At 42.1% G+C, this 19,247-nt stretch overlaps 1 protein-coding gene across 2 annotated transcripts in view; it reads right to left on the bottom strand.

The window, feature by feature from the left end:
• The window catches only part of HTR2C (5-hydroxytryptamine receptor 2C), a 71,301-nt gene extending 59,086 nt beyond the window's left edge, over positions 1 to 12,215 (bottom strand). For both annotated transcript variants that reach the window (XM_021406111.1, XM_021406113.1), the window contains exon 1: positions 11,829 to 12,215. The gene's annotated coding sequence lies outside the window, so the exon portion shown is untranslated. The remainder of the gene's footprint in view (positions 1 to 11,828) is intronic.

Here is a 19,247-nt window from a genome sequence, read left to right as displayed (position 1 = left end):
TTAGCATCTGTCCTTACACTTTACAACCATTCACAGAAGGGAAAGCAAGGAAATAATCACAATGGCATCTTCTGACACCTTGTCTTTGAAGCAGCATCTCTCCACTCTTACTGGTTTCCAAAATCCAAAGCAGCTCTGCCAAGAATGGAATCATAGAATCATGGAATCGTTTGAGCTGGAAGGAACCCTTAAAGGCCACCTGGTCCAACCGCACCGAGCAGGGACACTCACAGCTCCACTAGTGCTCAGAGCCCCATCCAGCCTGACCTTGGGTGTCTGCAGGGATGGGGCACCACCACTTCTCTGTGCAAGCTGTGCCACTGCCTCCCCACCCTTACTGCAAATAACTTTTTCCTTATATCCAGTCTAAATCTCCCCTCTTTCCCTTGAATTCATTTCCCCTTGTCCTATCACAACACAACTGGGCAGCGGAGCTTCTCAGCTTGAGAGGTAGCAGCTCATGCTGTTAGTTTGGAGCCTCCCATCTCATTCCCACGCCGCGTATCACTCATACCCAAGCATGATTTCTTCCAGATGCAAAATCATGCCACTTGCTGTCTGCAGATTAGCACTTGACTGTTCACTCCGTATTTCTCTGTTTCGGTCCCACCAAGCAGAGCCAAGTACTTGGGGTCTTTCAGTCACCCTAAATCCTGTCACTATTAACAACAGAAACACACTGCTTTTTTTTTTTGGTTTTGTGGACCATTTTTCTAGCCTGAGGATTCTGGGGCCATTTCAGCAAAGTGGAAGAGAATGGAGCAATGACATTATTTTTGTCCCATTTCCAGGCAGAGTGGCAGAGCGCCAGTTCTCAGAATTTTTCTGAGAAGCCAATTGATCCGTGCTCGTCTCAAGTCTCAGCATCCTTGTGAGAAGCTGTCAGAGGGCAGCCAAAATAGTACAATTGCTTCACCTGCTTCCAAATGCTGAGATAAAAGACTACTTGCTTTCAATCACAAACAAATCCAGGGAACTGTCATGGAGCAAACAGCCTTCCCTGAAATTCAGATTGCCCCCAGAAGTTCATGAGTCTGTTAGTCACTGCTTCAAATCAGCACCGTTAATCAGCTCATTTCCACATCTTAATGAAGCTCTGATGCTTCTTCACCAGCCTGAGGACCTATGGGGAGGTTTAATCCAGTTGGGTTGAGAGTTGTGTTGAAGGAAACTCATCAGGTCTTGCTTCAAGGCAGACTTGGAGCTGTCCTGTGGGTAAGCGACCAACCCACCATTCATACCCAGCCAGTGGCAGGAGCCACACCGACTGCCAAAATCAGAGGGGAAGAAAGAATTCAACACAGCACAGCCTGGATTTCTTTTGTTTTTGCAGTCTTAGAAAACAGACCAGAATATTCTTAGAGTTTGTGTCAGATAGAGAAATGAGGCTATCGCTTAGACACATTCTTTCTTTAGGTGAACTAGTTCACCTGCCCATATTTCAAAGCATCCTTAAGACATCAATATACTGGTTATCTTCACAGGAAAAAAAAATCTACAGAAACAGTGACAGCTAATTTAGCAGGAGTCCATTACAAGAGCTTACAAAGCAACTCAATTACCCGAGGTCTCTCAGGCAGCCTTTCAGCCACACAACGTCTGTATAACACCAGTAAACACACATATATTCATTTAATCAGTAGAAAAATCCAGAAATACCATCTTTGAAATGAAATGGGAGAGGAATGGTTGAGCAAATGACATACCCCAGCTGGGTTCATTGCTGGTTTCTCACTACATAAAGAGCATACTCCAAGTTGTTGCTCAAGCACAGGGGCAAAGCATCCCTTTTTTATGCACACTGAGCTCTGATAACCACTCTCCTCGCCAGACTAGAAGCAGTAAAAGAAAGGCAGAAAATAGAGAGAGATGTAAAAATTAAGATAGCCAGGAATGTATTTCACAGAACTTTCATGCTTCACTGCTGCTACATCAGATACCCGTGGGCAGATTTGCACTGGCTACTTACCATGCCTCAAATTCATCACTTGAAAGCGAGCTGTAGCAGATCACTAGGCCAGCTTCTTTTTTTGCTTCCAGCTGGGTTATTCACTGTCTAATTAGTGGGTTGAATCTGTTCACTAATGGGTTCAGTGATTGCAAGAACTAACGCAAAATAAGTGTTGGGATGGTACAGATCATCGAGGAAATTGATGGGGAAACCTGAGCAGTACAACTGCTTTCAAGAGAAATTAGTTGCTCAGTGGCTGAGCAGAGCTCAACTCATCCTATGCACCTTCAACACAAGTTGAATACCATTGCTGTCCTATGCACCCAGTGGGGAAATACAGCAGAGATACTCTCTATAGCTGCCTGGCACAGCCTAAGCTAGATGCATGAATTTCAGTACTATGAATACCTGCAAAACATGTGATGGCTCAAGGACCCTCTCTGTTGTGAATTTAAAGCAGTTGTACTGTCTGAGACAGTTTCTTTGATGCAAATAACTGAATTCAAATTAAAAGCAACAACCAGTAGACAGAAGGCTAAGCATCTCTGCCTAAGGCAGAAGAATGAATATATTAACTAAAGGATAAGGTGGAAAACATCAAACCTCAGGAAATTCATTTGCTTGAAAAACACATTAAGGTTGTCAACAGTTTGGCTTGGATGTTCACTGCAGAGTACACAAAACAAAATCGTTAGAGTGCTGCAGTATGCAATAAAAATGGCCTTTAACACTGGCAGTAGCAGTAGAGAGAGGTAAACTACCTGGCCAGCACCTAAAATCAAATAATTCCTGAAATGGAATCCCAATTTTACAGCTGATGCGACCAGATTGCAGGGTTTCTTCTGGCATGAGAAAATCCACTTTGATGCTGCTGCTTATAACCTTGACCACTGTTCTTATTTTCTCCATCACGTATGTACACACACAGCACATTCCATCCTTATGGATTCCCAGTGATGGACAGGATGTCTTTGGGCTCAATGGGCCACCACTGCCTACAGAGCTTCAAGTCAGTAGAGTAAGAAAAAGTACATGGGTATGGATAAAAGCTCTGCTGTAAGGGCAGCTCAAAGATTTAGCAGAAAAAAAAAGAGAAGCCGTGCAGCAAATTGGGGCTTAAGCACATTTTTAGCTAAACAAAATATCTATTGTAAAATAATTATTTAGTATTTCAGGACTTGTTCCACAACATCAAAGTAAGAATGAATCAAGGCCTAAACAAAAATGCAATAGATTCTGAACTGATAAAATAATGATGTTTCTATGCAGGAGAAAAAAAAATCTGTTCAGTGGTACATAATGTTACTAAATTAGAGGTAAGAGGTGCATTCAAAAGCAATTTATGCAGGTAAAAGTGACATCATCCATAGTTAAAGCAGCCACAATTTATACAGTATCTGAACTATTATGTTCATTACAGCAGTACACTCTACTGGCTGCCTGAATAATACACTTATCTCCCCAGAAAATTCAGTGAGTAACTGCCCTCCTCTGAGGTTTTATGTTTACCTCTGAAACAGTTGGAGCAGCCCCCACCAGTGACATGATAAATCCCCCAGCAGGAGTCAGAGGATCGCCAGAGATGGAAGGGACTCTTAAAGGTCACCTAGTCCAACCCCCCTGCACTGAACAGGGACAGCCACAACCCCATCAGGAGCTCAGAGCCTTTCCAGCCTGACCTGGGGTGTCTCCAAGGATGGGGCACCCACCACCTCTATGGGAAACCTGTGCCAGCAGTACTTCTTCAAAAACACATGGTTAAAACTACTGGTTTTACTGCCACAGAATGTCATGAATCCTAAATTTTAGACGAGCTAAAAAGCAGTTAAACAAAATAATGAACAAAAAAATCCACTGGGGGCTATTAAACAGGATAAGACCAGATTTGGCTTAGGAAATCCCTAAGCAGAAATCACTGGAGCCTGGGAGATTACTGGGGTGAGCTCTGTGTGTTTGCCCTTGGCCCGGCATTCCTCCTTTTACGGGTCTCTGTTGGAAACAGGATGCTGGGCTGGATGGACATTGGGGCTGACCCAGTAGTTACACTTGAATGCCAAGAGCCCACAAGAGATGACTGAATCAATGTTGTGCTTCTTTAATATGCAAACAGCCAGATAGATTTAGTTCTTGTATGCATGGCCTAATGAAGTCAAGGGAAATGAGCATCTGCTACACCAGGGCAGAGTTCACCACAGCTGAGAATACAAGCACGCTGTGGACATTTAAATGACATCTTCACAGCAGCGTTTTTCTATAACATCCAATCTGTTGTGCAAAAAAATGTCACCAGCAGAAATCAGTACATGCAGTAGATGATAGCTTTGGGGGCAGGGTGGGGTGGTTTGTTTTCATTTGTTTATTTAAAAGAAAACCAACTTATTGAAACCAAAACAAATGAGAGTCCTCAACTATAAAATTAAATTCCCTCCCTCCCAAGGAACTACCAGGTTCGTCTCCCAACAAAAGGAAAAAGTCCAAATTCTCAATCTGAATGTAACAAAGGATGCTTGGAGAACACAAGAAGCAGTTCAAGCTATATTGGAAATCTATTGTGATCAGTACCATGGGAAACAGCTCAGTCTGTGCCCTGCAGGATTTGGCTCCCTCAAAAAGAGCTGGAAAAAGAAGAACAATCTATACTGTTTTGTTAGTTCCCCCCCCCCACTGCTCTACAAATTCAGCTCCTTCAATTCTTTTCTTCCCCATTGTTTACTGCCTTAGCGACCTTGCAGAAAATAGATAGAGATCATAAAAGCAGAATACTAAAAGGATTAATGGTTTTATTATCCTACTATTGGAAGCTGATTAAAAGCACGTACCCTCTCACAGACTACTCTAGGCGTTAACACCCCCAGATCTCCTCCTACAAAAGGTCACCGGGGGGATATTAAATGAAGTCTTAAGTATTGAATCCATTTCCAGACCTGGTGTCCTTCTCATGGCATATGTCAGAGGGAATTGTCTCTCTCTAGCCCAGAAGTCCTTTCTTGCTCTTACTAAAATACAAACAATAACAACATGTACTTTAATAAGAAAATGTTACCGGCCTGCTAAAGAGCCAAAGAACTGTGGTGGGTGATGGATATTGCATAAGTAGCTGCGACTTTCACTGCAGGATGTCAGACAGATGTCTTGTTTGTGATTGTTCCAATAAGCCACTCTGCAGGGCTACACTGAAGAAATGAATGAGTTGGCTCAGTCCCTTCCACATTCCTTCTGAGTGGCAACACGAAGCCAAAATAACTGTGTGAGAACCCCTCTGCACCTCATACTATCACACTGCCAGACTAAGGTCATTTTACAGGGCGTGAAGATAAGGTCTTCAGCACTTTCTCATGATAATAGCAAGCCACCTTCCAAGTTTTAGGTCACTACCAGCTGCTTTGGCATGTGACAGGCTCTTTTAATGTCTCCTCCTATCATGTGGAGCTGGCAGTGGTTGAACCCTGATTATTCTCAACGTAAAATAGATTTCCCTAACCCAGAAAGAAGTCAGACGAGAAAAATATATGATCATAGAATCATTTGAGTTTGAAGGGACCCTTAAAGGTCATCTAGTCCAACTGCAAGGAAGAGGGACACCTACAGCTCCATCAGGTGCGCAGAGCCTGGTCCAGGCTGACCTTGGATGTCTCCAAAGTCAGGGCTTCCACTTCTCTGAGTAACCTGTTCCAGGGCCTCACCATCCTCACTGTAAAAAACTTCTTCCTTATATCCAATCTAAATCTCCTCTCTTTTCATTTGAAGCCATTTCCCTATATGCTCCAAGTCTCCTCACCCTGTACCCATCACAAAACCAGTATATATAAGAACAGGTTAAGGAGATCATCACCCAAAGTACTCAGCAATCTTACCGCATAGCTACACAAGTCTTTGAATAATCTCGTCATTATTTCATACCTGTTTACGCTATTAACTCATACACCAGAACACCAGGGCAATATGGTATTAATGTGAGGATAAAAGCAGATTGCCCAATGGACACAAATAACTCACAGTAGCTGAAGCTATTTTCTCTCATCCCATCTACCTCTACTCTTAACGCATCACTGCTTTTATGGAAGAATCCCCCACAAGGTCACAGAGCACCATGAGTCAGTGTTGCCTCTAGAAATAAAACAAGGTAAGGGTCAGCTGCTTTCCTGCCATTATTGGCCCAAAGAAGTGAAAGAGTCCTGTGTGCTAACAGTCATTATGCAATGGAGATAACCCATACTTCTGCAGTCATCTGTGGGTGTCAGGAGAAGCTAAGAATAAGCTAGGAAAAGCCTCCTGAAAGATCTGCAAAGAAGCGAGCTGAAAATGTTGCTACTGAAAGAAACGTCCTCAGGACACAGTACGCATACCCTCGCTTAAAGCTTAAAACATACGCTTATGCAACCTGTGCTGGATGACTGCAGATCATCACCACATATTGCAGTTAAAATTACTGATTGACCTACCCAGGAAATGTTAAATTAAGCAGGGGAAAGTAGATGTTAGTAACAATAGTTACATCTCTGTTCGTATAGGATATGCTAGAGATGCTAAGCTTTAGAAAATGGGTAGCTTCCCCCTCCTGCTCATTACAGGGAGTTATGAAGCGAATTGCAGCATTAGAAATCCTGCTTATCCACAAGCTGGATAAATTAGGGATTTATTTTTTTTGATAGCTTGTCTCAAAGGAGCTACAAAAATACGCAAGCATATCCAAGAAAGAAAGCAGGCCAGCATTAGCCCCCAGTCAGAAGGAGAGCTGGTCCATAAAAAGAAAGAAGACAACTAGGACATAATTGGGCATTCCTAGTTTGGAAGATACTGGGGAGAAAAGAAAGGAGAGAAAGAACAAGATTGTCCAGTGATGAGTGATCTCCAAGCAGAGAATGAAGTAAATCTTACACTGTTGCAGATGGGATTGTCAGTATAGGAACAAAATTAGTACCTAAACTGTATGTGCAAGATAGGATTTAACAAGAATTAATATCTCTTCTGAGACACGCGGTGTGAGCTTGTTATCATGGTCTTCAGGATAAACACAGCTCTTCTGGTTTCGGTCCCACTTATGCTAAGCTCAACAGAACTGCAGCCGCACAAATACTGAGAGAACAAGATTAGATGCAAGCCCAGTAAATAAAGAGTCTTATCAAATGAAAATCTGACTTTCACGCTGTTGTATCTGAGTTTCTGCAAATGGAAAAATGGTGTCTTGAGAACTGAAGATAAGAAGCGTATCACAAAAATATCATTTTATGATCATCTTTACTTTGCAATACCTTTCAAAAGAAAATTTAACCTGTAATCTGATCTACATGCTCTCCTAAATCAGAGGTCAATAACAATAACTTTACCTTTTTACTGTGCCCCCCTAAAAAACCAAGTTACTGGATGTACTGAAGTGACAAACACCAGTTGGAATCAAGAACCACAGAAGTGAAATCCAGAAGAAAATGTCTCTTCTAGAAGTCACCAGATACTGGCTTTTGAAATATTATTAGAATGCTACATGTAGAAGAGTCTTTTCATTCAATGTGGCAATAAAGAGTTTCAATGACATCTGTATCTAGGGGAAAACAACAACAACAAAACCTAACAAGTAAAGCTTTGCTCAGTATGAAAGGCATCAGTCTTTGTAATGGAGCAGAAAGATTCATTCTCTTCTCTCCTTTAAAGAAATAAAACTCTGTAAATGCTGAGCATGGGCGTATTAGTAATCTGAACCCGCTCAACGATCCATTTGATTGGGCATCTCAGTAGTTAGGGAGCTGAAACCAAGGAAAAGAGCAGAACCAGCCTGAAATGGCTGCTCCCCAGTAGCCCGTTTCCAGATGCTACGGCTGATGTCCAGAAAAAGCACTGCTAAATATTTATCTCGTTCACTTTCAAAGAGGACAAGCAACAGCTATTCCACAGTTCATAAACCCTTAAAAAGACAAAAGAGAAAACCGCCCATCCACGCTGCTGAGCACAGAAACAAATCCAGGGAGAGCAATGGTGCCTGAAACGCGCAATCAGACCCCATTTGTTGAGCTGGTACAAGTCAGAGGGACATGATTTCCCTGGTAATAGGCCTATCATTCCTAGGATCCTCTTTGGCAAAATTGAGCAGCGCACAGATTCCCTGCAGATTAAACCTAGATGTTTTGTGATTTGCTCCACCCTAACAACACGGCCGGTCCTACAGAACTAGAGGTAATACAGAAACTGGGAATCCTGTGGACATTATCCAGAGAAAAAAAGAAGAGACCACTATTTCTAGCTTGCTTTTTTTCCCTAGAAACACTGGTTTCCTACCACCATCTTTTGACAGAACATGTCAAACTTCACATAACTTCCTAAGTAATGATGGATCAACACTATACATAGCCTGAGAAAAAGTGGGAATCGAGACAGAGCATCAATGCCACAAGCATCCGAAATGGGTTGTACAGATAGACAAATAAGCAATAAATATTATGTTTCTCTGTTTTTTTTTTCTTTATCTTTGCTCCAATCTGTACTGTTGCCTGGAAAAGGAAACCCCAAAAGAAGTGCCTATTATTTCCCTTTCATTTAATAAACAACTCGCAGATCAGCTGAAAGTTTTCAGCGTAAGTCCACTGGAGGATGCATATTTCACAGGATGCTGGAAAGTCTGCCCTGCATCTTTCCAAAATTGTGGTGCTGCAAGAAGTTTCTCTCCAACTAGTTTCTTCATGGAGATGCCCTCAACTGCAATTGCAATTCCAAAAAAGAAAAAAAATATCACCCTACATCTGTATTTGAATCCACAAATGGCTCCTGATAGAATAACATGTTGATTAAGTCATCAAACAAAATGCTCTCTGGCACTGGTAGCAGCAAGGCAGCAGCTGTTTCTGAAAGCAATTATACATCAAGTAAAAGAGCTGGCAAGTTTGAAGTTAACATTTAGCTACCTGATCAGGTTATCTTTTGCAGTAACAACAAAGTGGAGTCAGCAGGAATTCTTCTACCGACAGCAAAGAGAAGAAAAGGAACCTCTGCCTTTCAATTCATTATTTAATATACTTGATGCATCCCTTATGTTCACAATCTGTATCTACACTGAGAAACATAAGTGATCCAAAACCTCTAAGGACCTTAATCGTTACAGAACGTGCAGGAGGAACTTGTTGACAACAGCAGCAGTAATTTAAATCTGCTGGCACTTTCACAGACAAATAGCTCTGTATGAAATCCAGCTGGAGGTGCCTTCTCTGCCTGGTTGCTGAACACTGAGGTCAGGACATCCTGGCCTAAATCCAATGGATGAGTAGCAGGGCAGCTGATAAATCCTGTAGACTGGCCATCACATGGATCCCTCCTACCCATCACCCCTGGAATAAGGGAAGATCTTCCAGCAAACAACACTCCCAATGGGAGGGCAGAAGCAGGAAATGCAAGGATGGAAGGCATTTTAAAAATAGAGACAGGCGCTAATTTTATTTTATTTTTAAATGGCAAGTCACTGTGCTTAGTGGGCAGCCAGTGGATGGGAGAAGATAATTATTCGAGATACACCAAAATGAGATGTTCATGTTTCCAAGTTCAGCACAGAGGGAGAGCACACAAGGCTGGGATGGGCTTTGTCTCTCCTGAGAGAACACAGAGCTATTCTACTGCAATCATCTACAGAGAGAAATGCTTCCCCAGAAGCAACCTGCATGGTTCTTCACAACATTTATTCTCAAATGTATATTTACTGCTAGACAGCAACTCTGTAACCAAATGCAAAAATGGTGGATTTTCATGGGAATATTTATTTTCTTCTAAATTACAAATCTTCACTAACAAACTACCAAAATCTACAAGCAATAAAGTGTCGGTGCAGTTAGAGCTTTTTGTTTGTTTCTCCACCAGAAAGTTGTTTTCTCTTAGACAAATTCTAACAAATAATTTCCAATCCTTGCCAGGAGAGAAAAACTGAATGCTTTCCTTGGGCAGAACTTGCTGAACAGCCTCCGCATCCTCTTTAATGCCCTTTCTGAAATGAACCCTTTGGTTCTTGGGTGCACTAGTCCAAATACCAGGAATCTCTCAAGGAACATGGTAATTATGTTCCTTCTGAAACATTCACCGGTTATCTCTGCTGCCAATGCCAGCACATTTGTCACTGGTTCTTGCCTGTTCTTGAGAAATCTCCCTCCAAGTAAATGGTAGCCACTTGGATCTGCTGCTGCCCAGCCCTGTAAAAACATTGACACACCTAGTACCCATGCAGAGCACCAGGGCAAAAACCCATCTCTTCCTGCATCAGAGGACACTGAATCATAGAATCATTAAGGTTGGAAAAGACAAATAAGATCATCTATTCAAGCACCCTGAGCCTTCCAGCCTCAACAAGAAGAAACCATCAAAAAATCAAAAGGTTTGAAGAGTCTCTCTGCTCACAGCTTTGCCCCACATCATCTTTTCCATGCATCAACTCACAAGAACAAAGCCAGGAGAGCAAACCCCTGCAGAAGTTTTCCCTAAACAACACGTAAGTGGTGCCGGACAGCAGTGAGCAACTCACCAGCACAGCTACAGGATCTTGTTCTTTACCTGTATATGTTCTCAAAGTACTCAAAAAAAAAAAAAAAATCAAAACAGAAGCAAAGTTAAAAATAATGGAGCCCAAACCTTTGCACTAACTTTGCAACTGCAGACCAACCTATACTTCAATTTGTTTTTCTGCAGGCTAAGCTGTACATGGAAACACTGATACACCAATATCTGAAGAGAGGGCAGGAAATTGCTGTTATTTGGATGAGATTGCCTAGAATCAGCACATCAGGAGGGGACGGTAGGAGAACAGCATCAGCCCCTCAGCTGTGTGTTCCCAGATACGTGCAACCCAGCACTGTGGCACTGAGGGACGTGGTTATGGGCATGGCGGGGGGGATGAGAGGATAGTTGGACTCTGTGAATTTAGTGTTTTTTTTCCAACCTTAATGATTCTATGATTCCATGTGTTGCTGATCATACATGTTGGCAGGCAAAGGAAGGAGGGCAAACACTTATCTGGAACTTTCTCCACCTTGTACAAAGGATCAGAGACCCCAGCCCCCTCCTCCTCCAGAAAGAGGATCTACAGAACTGGGGAGGTAATGCTGACTGCCCTGCCAGCAGCACTGCAGCGACATATTACTCATTTCCAAATGGTTTTAGCTGCATCAGTCTGCAAGAAAACACACTGAAAACAAAAGGAAAACTTCTCTGCTCAATAGCCAGTCCTGCAGCATCAATCACAAATTACAAATCATTTCTAATGCAGGACCACAGAGGAGGATACAAAAACAGCTGTACCATAGTAAGAGGGAGAAAGAAATGCTGGCAATAATGGAAAGGCATCATCAGTATTATTGTGACAAAACGTTTGCAGTTACTGCACTGGCAATTTTTCCAAGTAGGCTGGCTTGGAGACAGGTCTCTTGCACTGATGACTAAATTATTTTCTTTAGAAAGGTCTAAGTACCTCTGTTTTCCAGGAGAATAGCCTGAAGCCACTTGGTTCAGAGCATTAGTCCCCTTGAGATTCAGCTTGGACTGTAAAGAAGTGAGACAGATGAGCAGCAGACTATCCTGTACGTGAACCCAGCACCGGTTTGGTTGGCAAGAACATTTTATCTAAAGCACATATCAATTTAAAATAAGAGATGGAGGAGACCTGGAGCTAGATAAAACAAAAGAAGTAAAAAAGCAGTATTTGCTAACGAAGCATTTCAAAACCAAGTAAAACTTCCTAAAGAGAGTCCTGGAACCACCTCATCTCAGAGAGCTGCCTGCCCCTCACAGAAGCAGGTACTTTCCCAAACCAGCCAACACAGCCGTGCAGTCACTGCAGGACAGAGGGACAGCACTTGCCATCTGAGCGTACAGCAAAATGTTTGACGAGCATTTAGTGGCCAGCTTTACTTACTTTTTTCTTGAAAGAGAGCATCTGCGCTCAGGGGAGGGCACTCGTTGCTGCTGTCTGCGCATCTGGTGTGTGGCTGCAAGGCCAGGGCAGGGTGGTGGGGCACAGTGAGCATCTGTCACACAGTGTCACCTAGACACGTGTATCCATCAGCCTTCAATCACGTGGGAAAGGTCCCAGGCAGCAAATAATTTCCAGACAAAAGCCAAGTTCAGTCCCTCTGGTAGCTGATCCCAAGAGGATTTGAGGCCAGCGTAAGGTCACAAGCAATGACAATTTGCTCCGTCTGTGACTCAGGGTCTTGTTAGTATGCCTTTAGTGGGATCTCTGTGAAACTCTGCACTAGTGGATGGCAGAGAGCTGGACCGGGGTGGAGATACGCCACGGAGACCTTCAGTGGGGAGGAAGAGAGAAAGAGAGAGATCGGAATGAAGAACTTCATTCATCCTTTAAATCTAAACCTTTCTGTGGCTTCTATGCAGTAAATTTCACACACCCTCATTAAATTAGTCCATTAGATAAACTCCTGTGAATTGGATGACTTGGTCAGCTGTGATTAACTCCGAATTCATTGCGGTTTTAGAATTTTATGATCAAGCGTAGTTATGGGTAATTCAAGCCTCACAACACCAAGCAAAAATTGCCAACAATTAACAGCTTCAGATACGAGCAGCGTTCGTCGCAAACATCACTGAGAGCTCGCAGCACTCTGCACTCCACTTGACTTGTTTATTTAGTCTGTTTTACAACTGAATTTCTTCCCCCACTTAAAGTGACACAAGCTCACACTCATTTGAATCACTCCTCTGCAAACAACGCAAACCAGCTCTAGCCGCTGAGCTTTAATCTGTCACCAAAGTTTTCAGCAATCAGACCCCTAAGCATTAACTTTGGTAATTAAAGTAGCATATGTGACAAATTAGCAGAGGGAATATAGCAACAGATTTCTGTGCAGTGAGGAGAATTTCTACCTTTTGCAGTTACTGGTGGACTATGAAAGCCAGTATAGCATGACATATGATGCTGCAGCACCCCTGAGCTAGAAAAGTAAATAATCTGAGTCACCCATAAACAGAAACAAATTCAAATGGTCATAAAAAGCTACTAAAGCCCATGAAATTAAATACATACATTAATCAATTAAAAACTCTATGAAACAGCGGAGTTGAATTTCGCTGTAGTAGATTCAGATGGCTTTGGAAATTGCCCTTCAGTAATCCAATTGAGACTTGGCATGTTTCCACCTCTGCTTATTCTCCCTGGTTATGTTTACAACATGATTAGACACCAGTCTGAAACATCAGAAAGAAATGAAAACAGGGTGGCAGAATACAAGAAAAATAAACACTAGTATCTAGCTTTCATCTTGTTCTTCTCATTCATCAATCTCCAACTAATTTACCCAAAACAGTGAATAGCTTCTTTTTGCTGTTACAAGTTGTAGTCATGAGCCACTGCAAGTATTGTGAAACACAGCACAGCTGGAATGGAGAGGCAGCCCAGCACAGGAGCCCAGGCCAGGGTTAGCACACAACCACAGGATGTCCTCAGCTGGAAGGGACCCAACAAGGGTCATTGAGTCCAACCCAACCCTGGACTGCCCAGAATTCAAACCGTGTTTCTGAGAGCGGTGTCCAAACACTCCTTGAACTCCGGCAGCTTGGTTGCCCTGGGCAGCCTATTCCATGCCCACCACTCTGGTGCAGAACCTTTTCCACCTGCCCACGCCTGACTCAGCTCCATGCTGTTCCCTTGGGTTTTATTGCTGTCCCCAGAGAGCAGAGCTCAGCGCTGCCCTCTGCTCCCTGTGAGGAGCTGCAGCCACCATGAGGCCTCCCCTCAGCCTGCCCTGCTCTAGGCCAAACAAACCAAGGGACCTCTGCTGCTCCCCATATGTCTTCCTCTCCAGACCCTTCCCCATCTTCATAGGCGTGTGGAACTGAAGAGCTCTTACTCCAAAATATCGCTGCAGCAAGGCTTAAGGAAAATAAACTGACAAAACTCATCAGTGCACCCTATGCACTGACCCCAGAGCCCTGAAGCAGCACCAGCCAAGGATCATTCTGCTAGAGTCTGTACAGGCACCCAAGAAAGATGGAAATCTGCGCCCAAAAGCTTCCTGTGGATAGCTAGCACAGTGCAGAAGTGAGTGGGAAGGAGGAGGAGAAGATGCAGCACACAAGGAAGGCCATTAGCAGACGCGTGTTGGTTTCACACATGGTGTCTGTGACACCAGTTCAGCCCCAAAGCAGGATCAGCTCAGAAACAAGAGCAGAGTGAAGGCACTGACATCTCCGAGCATGGAAATACACAGGAAAGTTACTGAAAATAACTGATCTTGGCTATACCACAGGCTTACTTTCACAATGACATATTGAGAACCAAGCCATCAGCGCTCTTGGAAGATGGAAGAAAGCCAAGCATAAGGTGCAGGAGACGTGGACATTGTGTTCTTGCATGAGAGGACCCTTTGGTGGAACAGTCATTGCATGTTCTTGGCTCTGCATCACTGTCTGTTTTTAAGTACCACGAAACCTCTGCCTTTGAAAAGCCTTTTCTCCAACAAAAGTAACTCTTAATTGGCAACTCCATCTCACTAGAGATGATCACTAAGGATGCTACATAATTTATACTGTGTGCAGGTCAAAAATGACACTAAAGACCTTGCTGTGCTACTAAATCTGAGGCTGAAGGCCCTCTCCTGGGTTCTATCTCCCAAAAGAAAACAGTGTAGCAGGGAATAAAACCATTTTTGAGGGAAACAGGAGTGACAATCCAAGAGTTTGAACCTGTCCCCGAAGAAGCTTTGGCAGTTTATTAGTCAGGGCTGAACCATATTCGAGAAAACGATTCAAATGACTCTGAACTATGAAAATGATATTGCTTTAGGATTTGGAGGGGGTATCATGAGAGATTTTAATCCTAATAATTTCATCACAGATTGGAACATCTTTAAGATTTTTAAAACGTCTTCATGCAGGTCTGTACTCTGAAAATATTTACATACATGTTTTATATGTATTGACTAATTAAAATTACCTGGGATAATCACATGCTTCAATTTAACTTGTTAAGCATTAAAAAAATCAAGTGGATCTGCACATTGGCATTTTTTCATCTCTTTGGCTCGTTACATTTTTTCCCCAGTTGTACTCAGGATAATGGGAGGAACTGCAACTTCCATACAGCCAAGAGATTGGGTGCAAGGTTTTCAAAATACTATCAGAAGTAAGAGAATTTTTCCAACTATTCCTTTTACTTAAGAACACCTGTTTTAAAAGCCCTGTGTACAGAAAACTTTATAAAATATTTCCTTACACATAGCAGCTTATTAGCTCTATTCCTGACTAGTTTCCTAATTGGACTCAGAAGTAAAATTACCATTCAGATGCTAACAGTTTTGCTGTTCAACATCTAATTTGAAAGCTTAGAAAAATTCAATAAATACTTAAATATAATTTGCATTTGCTTACTGATTTTAATTGAGTTGCTGTTCTCCTGAAATGTGCAAATGTTTAAAACCAGCGCAGTAGGAGGATAACGTCAGGGCACTGAAGGTTCTGTACCAATATTAGAACGCTTTCCTGTATTTTGCGGGCAGTTTCGTAATATATTTGAGTGGACACACAACTACTCAGAATAATCTTTAAAAAAAAATAATAAAAGCTACAAAAAACTGAAAAATGAGCTCAATTTGTGACGCATGGCTGTCACTCCACAGGATCCCGCAGAAAGGTACAGTCAAACTGAACGCACCCTGGGCAGCTCCTGTGTGTTCCTGAGCATGACAAAGCCACAAATTTGCTTTATTTGTTCCTCTGCAGGAAGGAATAGCCTTCTAACTGGCATTTCAACCCTCCCACAAGGCTTCCAGAGACAAGCTCTCCAAGCACAAGTACTTCTGAATAGGAACGAAAATACAGAAGAGATTCAGGACACTGGATAGCAACAAGTTAGATGCCTAAAGCCAAGGACTGAGAACAAAAACATCTCAGGTATTTAATTAGAAAACCAACTATTAAAGTAGATTGCAGTTGTTTAATAATAGTTTGTCAGTGAACTAATGTAATTAAATGTTGGACAAGAAATGGGGACAATATAATGAGGACAGATCTTGGAGAGAAGTAACTAGAAAGGAATAAACTATCAAGGTTATAAATCCAAGATTCAACTGCAAGTTGTTTTCTCTCTTACTCCACAAATAATTAAAATTTTTTTTTTCCATTTATCCTCATCTTTAAGAGGACCACAGCCCAAGGCAGGATACATGCTATGCTTACCCCTTCCCCCAGAAGTGCTTACATAAAAGAAGTGGGAACCGGCAACTCAACAGCTTCATCCATTTCTTTCCCCTGTTCGTATTTTCTGTCTCCCATCTGCCTGCACAGGTCTCTCTGATAAATAAAATCATGGAAATGGAGAAAAACAAAGAGAGCCAAAAAAAAAACAACCCAAACACCCAGAATGAAAGAATATTTAAACCCTGTTTCAGTAATACTGGATGCTACTAACTAAAGCAGAGGGCAATTCTTATTTTACAGAAAATGATGTTCAGCCATTTCTTTGAATGGTTTCGTGGCACATAAGAAGATAAAACTATATATATATATGTATATATATATATACACATACTATCTGTATATCTCCAGAACATCTACTTCATAAACAATAGCACACTTGGTGAACTGAAACAGAAACAAACACACAACTTCAATCCAACAGAACAATTCCCAAACACGCATTCACAAGAAGGCAGAAGATTAATTCTCATTTTGGTCTAACATGGCTATCGTGAGAAAGAGCCCAATTTTAACACAGAACACCATTTCCTTCCATGGACACCAAGTGACTTAGAGCAGTATGGAACAAGAGAGCCCTCACCCTTTCCATCCATCTCACTTCAGTCTGTTATGCCGATTCAATTGGCGACATCTAAAGTCCCGAGGTGTGAGCACACAGCTGTTTCCTCATTAAAAAGTTGGCATGGGCAATTTGGGATATGTAGATTTTATAGAACACTCTTAGGAAACAAAATAGAACAAAGCAGAGCAACGAGTAAACAATTAAGCTTTTTCTCCATCACAAAAAGCAAGCAGTAATGTTCTCCAGCACACTTAAATTTCCACCCCATGGAACTCAACACTGAGCTGAATTTAAACTGGCTGCAAAGCAGCACACCGCCTCTGATGTAGGGTACTGTAAACCTGCAGCAGTTCTGCCCATCTTTCAGCTTTGCCCTCTGTCATTTCCGTTTTTACTACTGCCCTTTGCAGTGAGAATGAGATAGTTGTAAGCACCGCCGGTAGCTCTGTCCTGAGGACATTTCTCCTCTGACATTGTCCTCAATTAGCATTCCCATTAGTTATCCAATATACCACTGGTTGTAATTTTAGTGCAGTCAACCACTTCCTCCTCAATTGAGAGGAAGGTTAATGATGCCTTCTGTTACTATTACTGTATGTTTTGCATAAAAGAGGGAATGGGTTTCTTAAATAAAAGGAGAAAGCATTCCTTTCTTGAAACATTCCTTACTCTGTGCAACACAGCCGGAAACTTAACAGTTCTGATTGACTTTCCACTGGACCCAGCAGCCCATGCAGCATGCAAGGTCTGCTTGGTCCATGACACACACATAGGAATTAACAGCCCCAGGAGCTTCCCAAATGCAGCCCCTGCTCATTAGTTTACTTAGGGGCTGGCAGCAATGCTGTTGAACACCAGCTAACGTCTAACAAGAAGAATCCTCTGCCTGTTGGCTTGTCTGCATGGGGTCTTTCACAGAGCAGGATCGGTGCCAGCACTGCTTAGTGCGATGTGGGTGCGGGTGCACTCAGACACGACTGATAGGCCAGGTAACAGCGAGCAGTATGCATGCTGTCATATCCCATTAGACAGTAGAGAGAGGAAAGTATTCTCTATTTTGTGTGCTGTGACAGCTTAATTATTCAGGAAAAATTCTATCGTCTTCACATTACAACAAATTTTGTTTTTCTACAGACAAGAATTGCACACGTGCTGGTAATTAGGCATTCCAAACAAACTTGCTTAATAAAAACAGAGCAACCAGACTTAGTTGGACATCCTTTCTCCAGCAGCTAAGTACAAGTGGGTTGCCAACATATGATCTGTTCAGGAGCTGTTTCTTCACTCCTGATGCACAAGTGTGGCCAGCAGAAGCAGCTCAAGTGTTTTTAGGTCCCTGTCTAGAATAGAGCAAAATACTGTCCCTTGAAAGGAGAGAGCCAAATCTGCCAGTGACAAAGCTGTTTGCATCCATACACTCCTAGGGCTGGTTTCACCCTTCCCTTACAGCAGGTGCTCAGCTGAACACCACACGCAGGGACCCACACATCACCCCTGTCCTGAGACCATGCTGGGTGGAGGGAAAAAAGGTTCTGTGCTGGAGATGGGAAGGGCAAGAGTGGCATCAACTCCTCTTTCACTGCAAAAGCAAGGCACGCTCAACACAATTTGGGCATTTTAAGAGGAGAAAACAGTAGAAGAGTATGCAAAGCAGAAGTATGGTGTAGACAGAAGTGTGACCTAACTATAGCCAAAACATATTTATTCAAGGAGCTGAAGTTAATCCTGTTGAATAACCTTATTTTCCCCCAAAGACAAAGATCAATTGTAATTGCTTGGTGACCGCTACAATCGATTGTGTCATTACGGTAAATTTGATATATTTTTTTAGGCTAATAGAACACTGTGGTTAGCAGCTATGCCTCTTCCTAACTTTTACAGTTCTTATTTATGAGATTACTAATTTTATCTGCAATTTGTGTCAAAGTGCTTTTGCATAGAAACTGCAATTCAATTAACAATATGGAAAAAAATATTTTAATAGGTGCACCAGCTACAGAAGAAAACATTCAAACATGACTTGCATTTAAATGGGAGTCATTACATGAAGCACATTATCTTTATAATTAGTTGCTAATTGTCACCAATTGTTGCTAATTATAATAAGATCAAAGGGCTAAGAAGACCTCACCTAACCTACAACTTTGCCTAAGAAGGAATTAATGGTAACTGCCCTGCTGAACTAAAACTGCTCGCAATTAAGCACAATTTTATGCTTTTAGCTCAAGATTTCCCTGGGTTGTAGCTTTCTTTATATACTAACAGGAAACATCTAGTGCTTAAATATTGGTTTACTGTAAATTTAAGGAAATGCAATCGGTTTAAATCTTAATATAAAAATAATGAGGTGTCATTTAATTCTGAAGTGGATTATTTCAAATTATTTAGCTTCAAATAGAAATACTAGATTTAAGTTAAAAAGACAAAAGAAAAAAACATCGAGAAAAACAACAAAATAACACCACCATAACCCCACAACTCTTCACACCCCCTGGATATGGAACTGATCTGAAGGATGCTACCAACAAGAATGAGCACAGAGCAGATTTGAAAGTTTGA

The sequence above is a fragment of the Numida meleagris genome, chromosome 8 (assembly GCF_002078875.1).
Source record: "Numida meleagris isolate 19003 breed g44 Domestic line chromosome 8, NumMel1.0, whole genome shotgun sequence".
In the NCBI taxonomy this organism is placed as follows: domain Eukaryota; kingdom Metazoa; phylum Chordata; class Aves; order Galliformes; family Numididae; genus Numida; species Numida meleagris.
The sequence above is the reverse complement of the archived record's forward strand: the minus strand, read 5'-3'. Positions and strand labels throughout refer to the sequence as shown.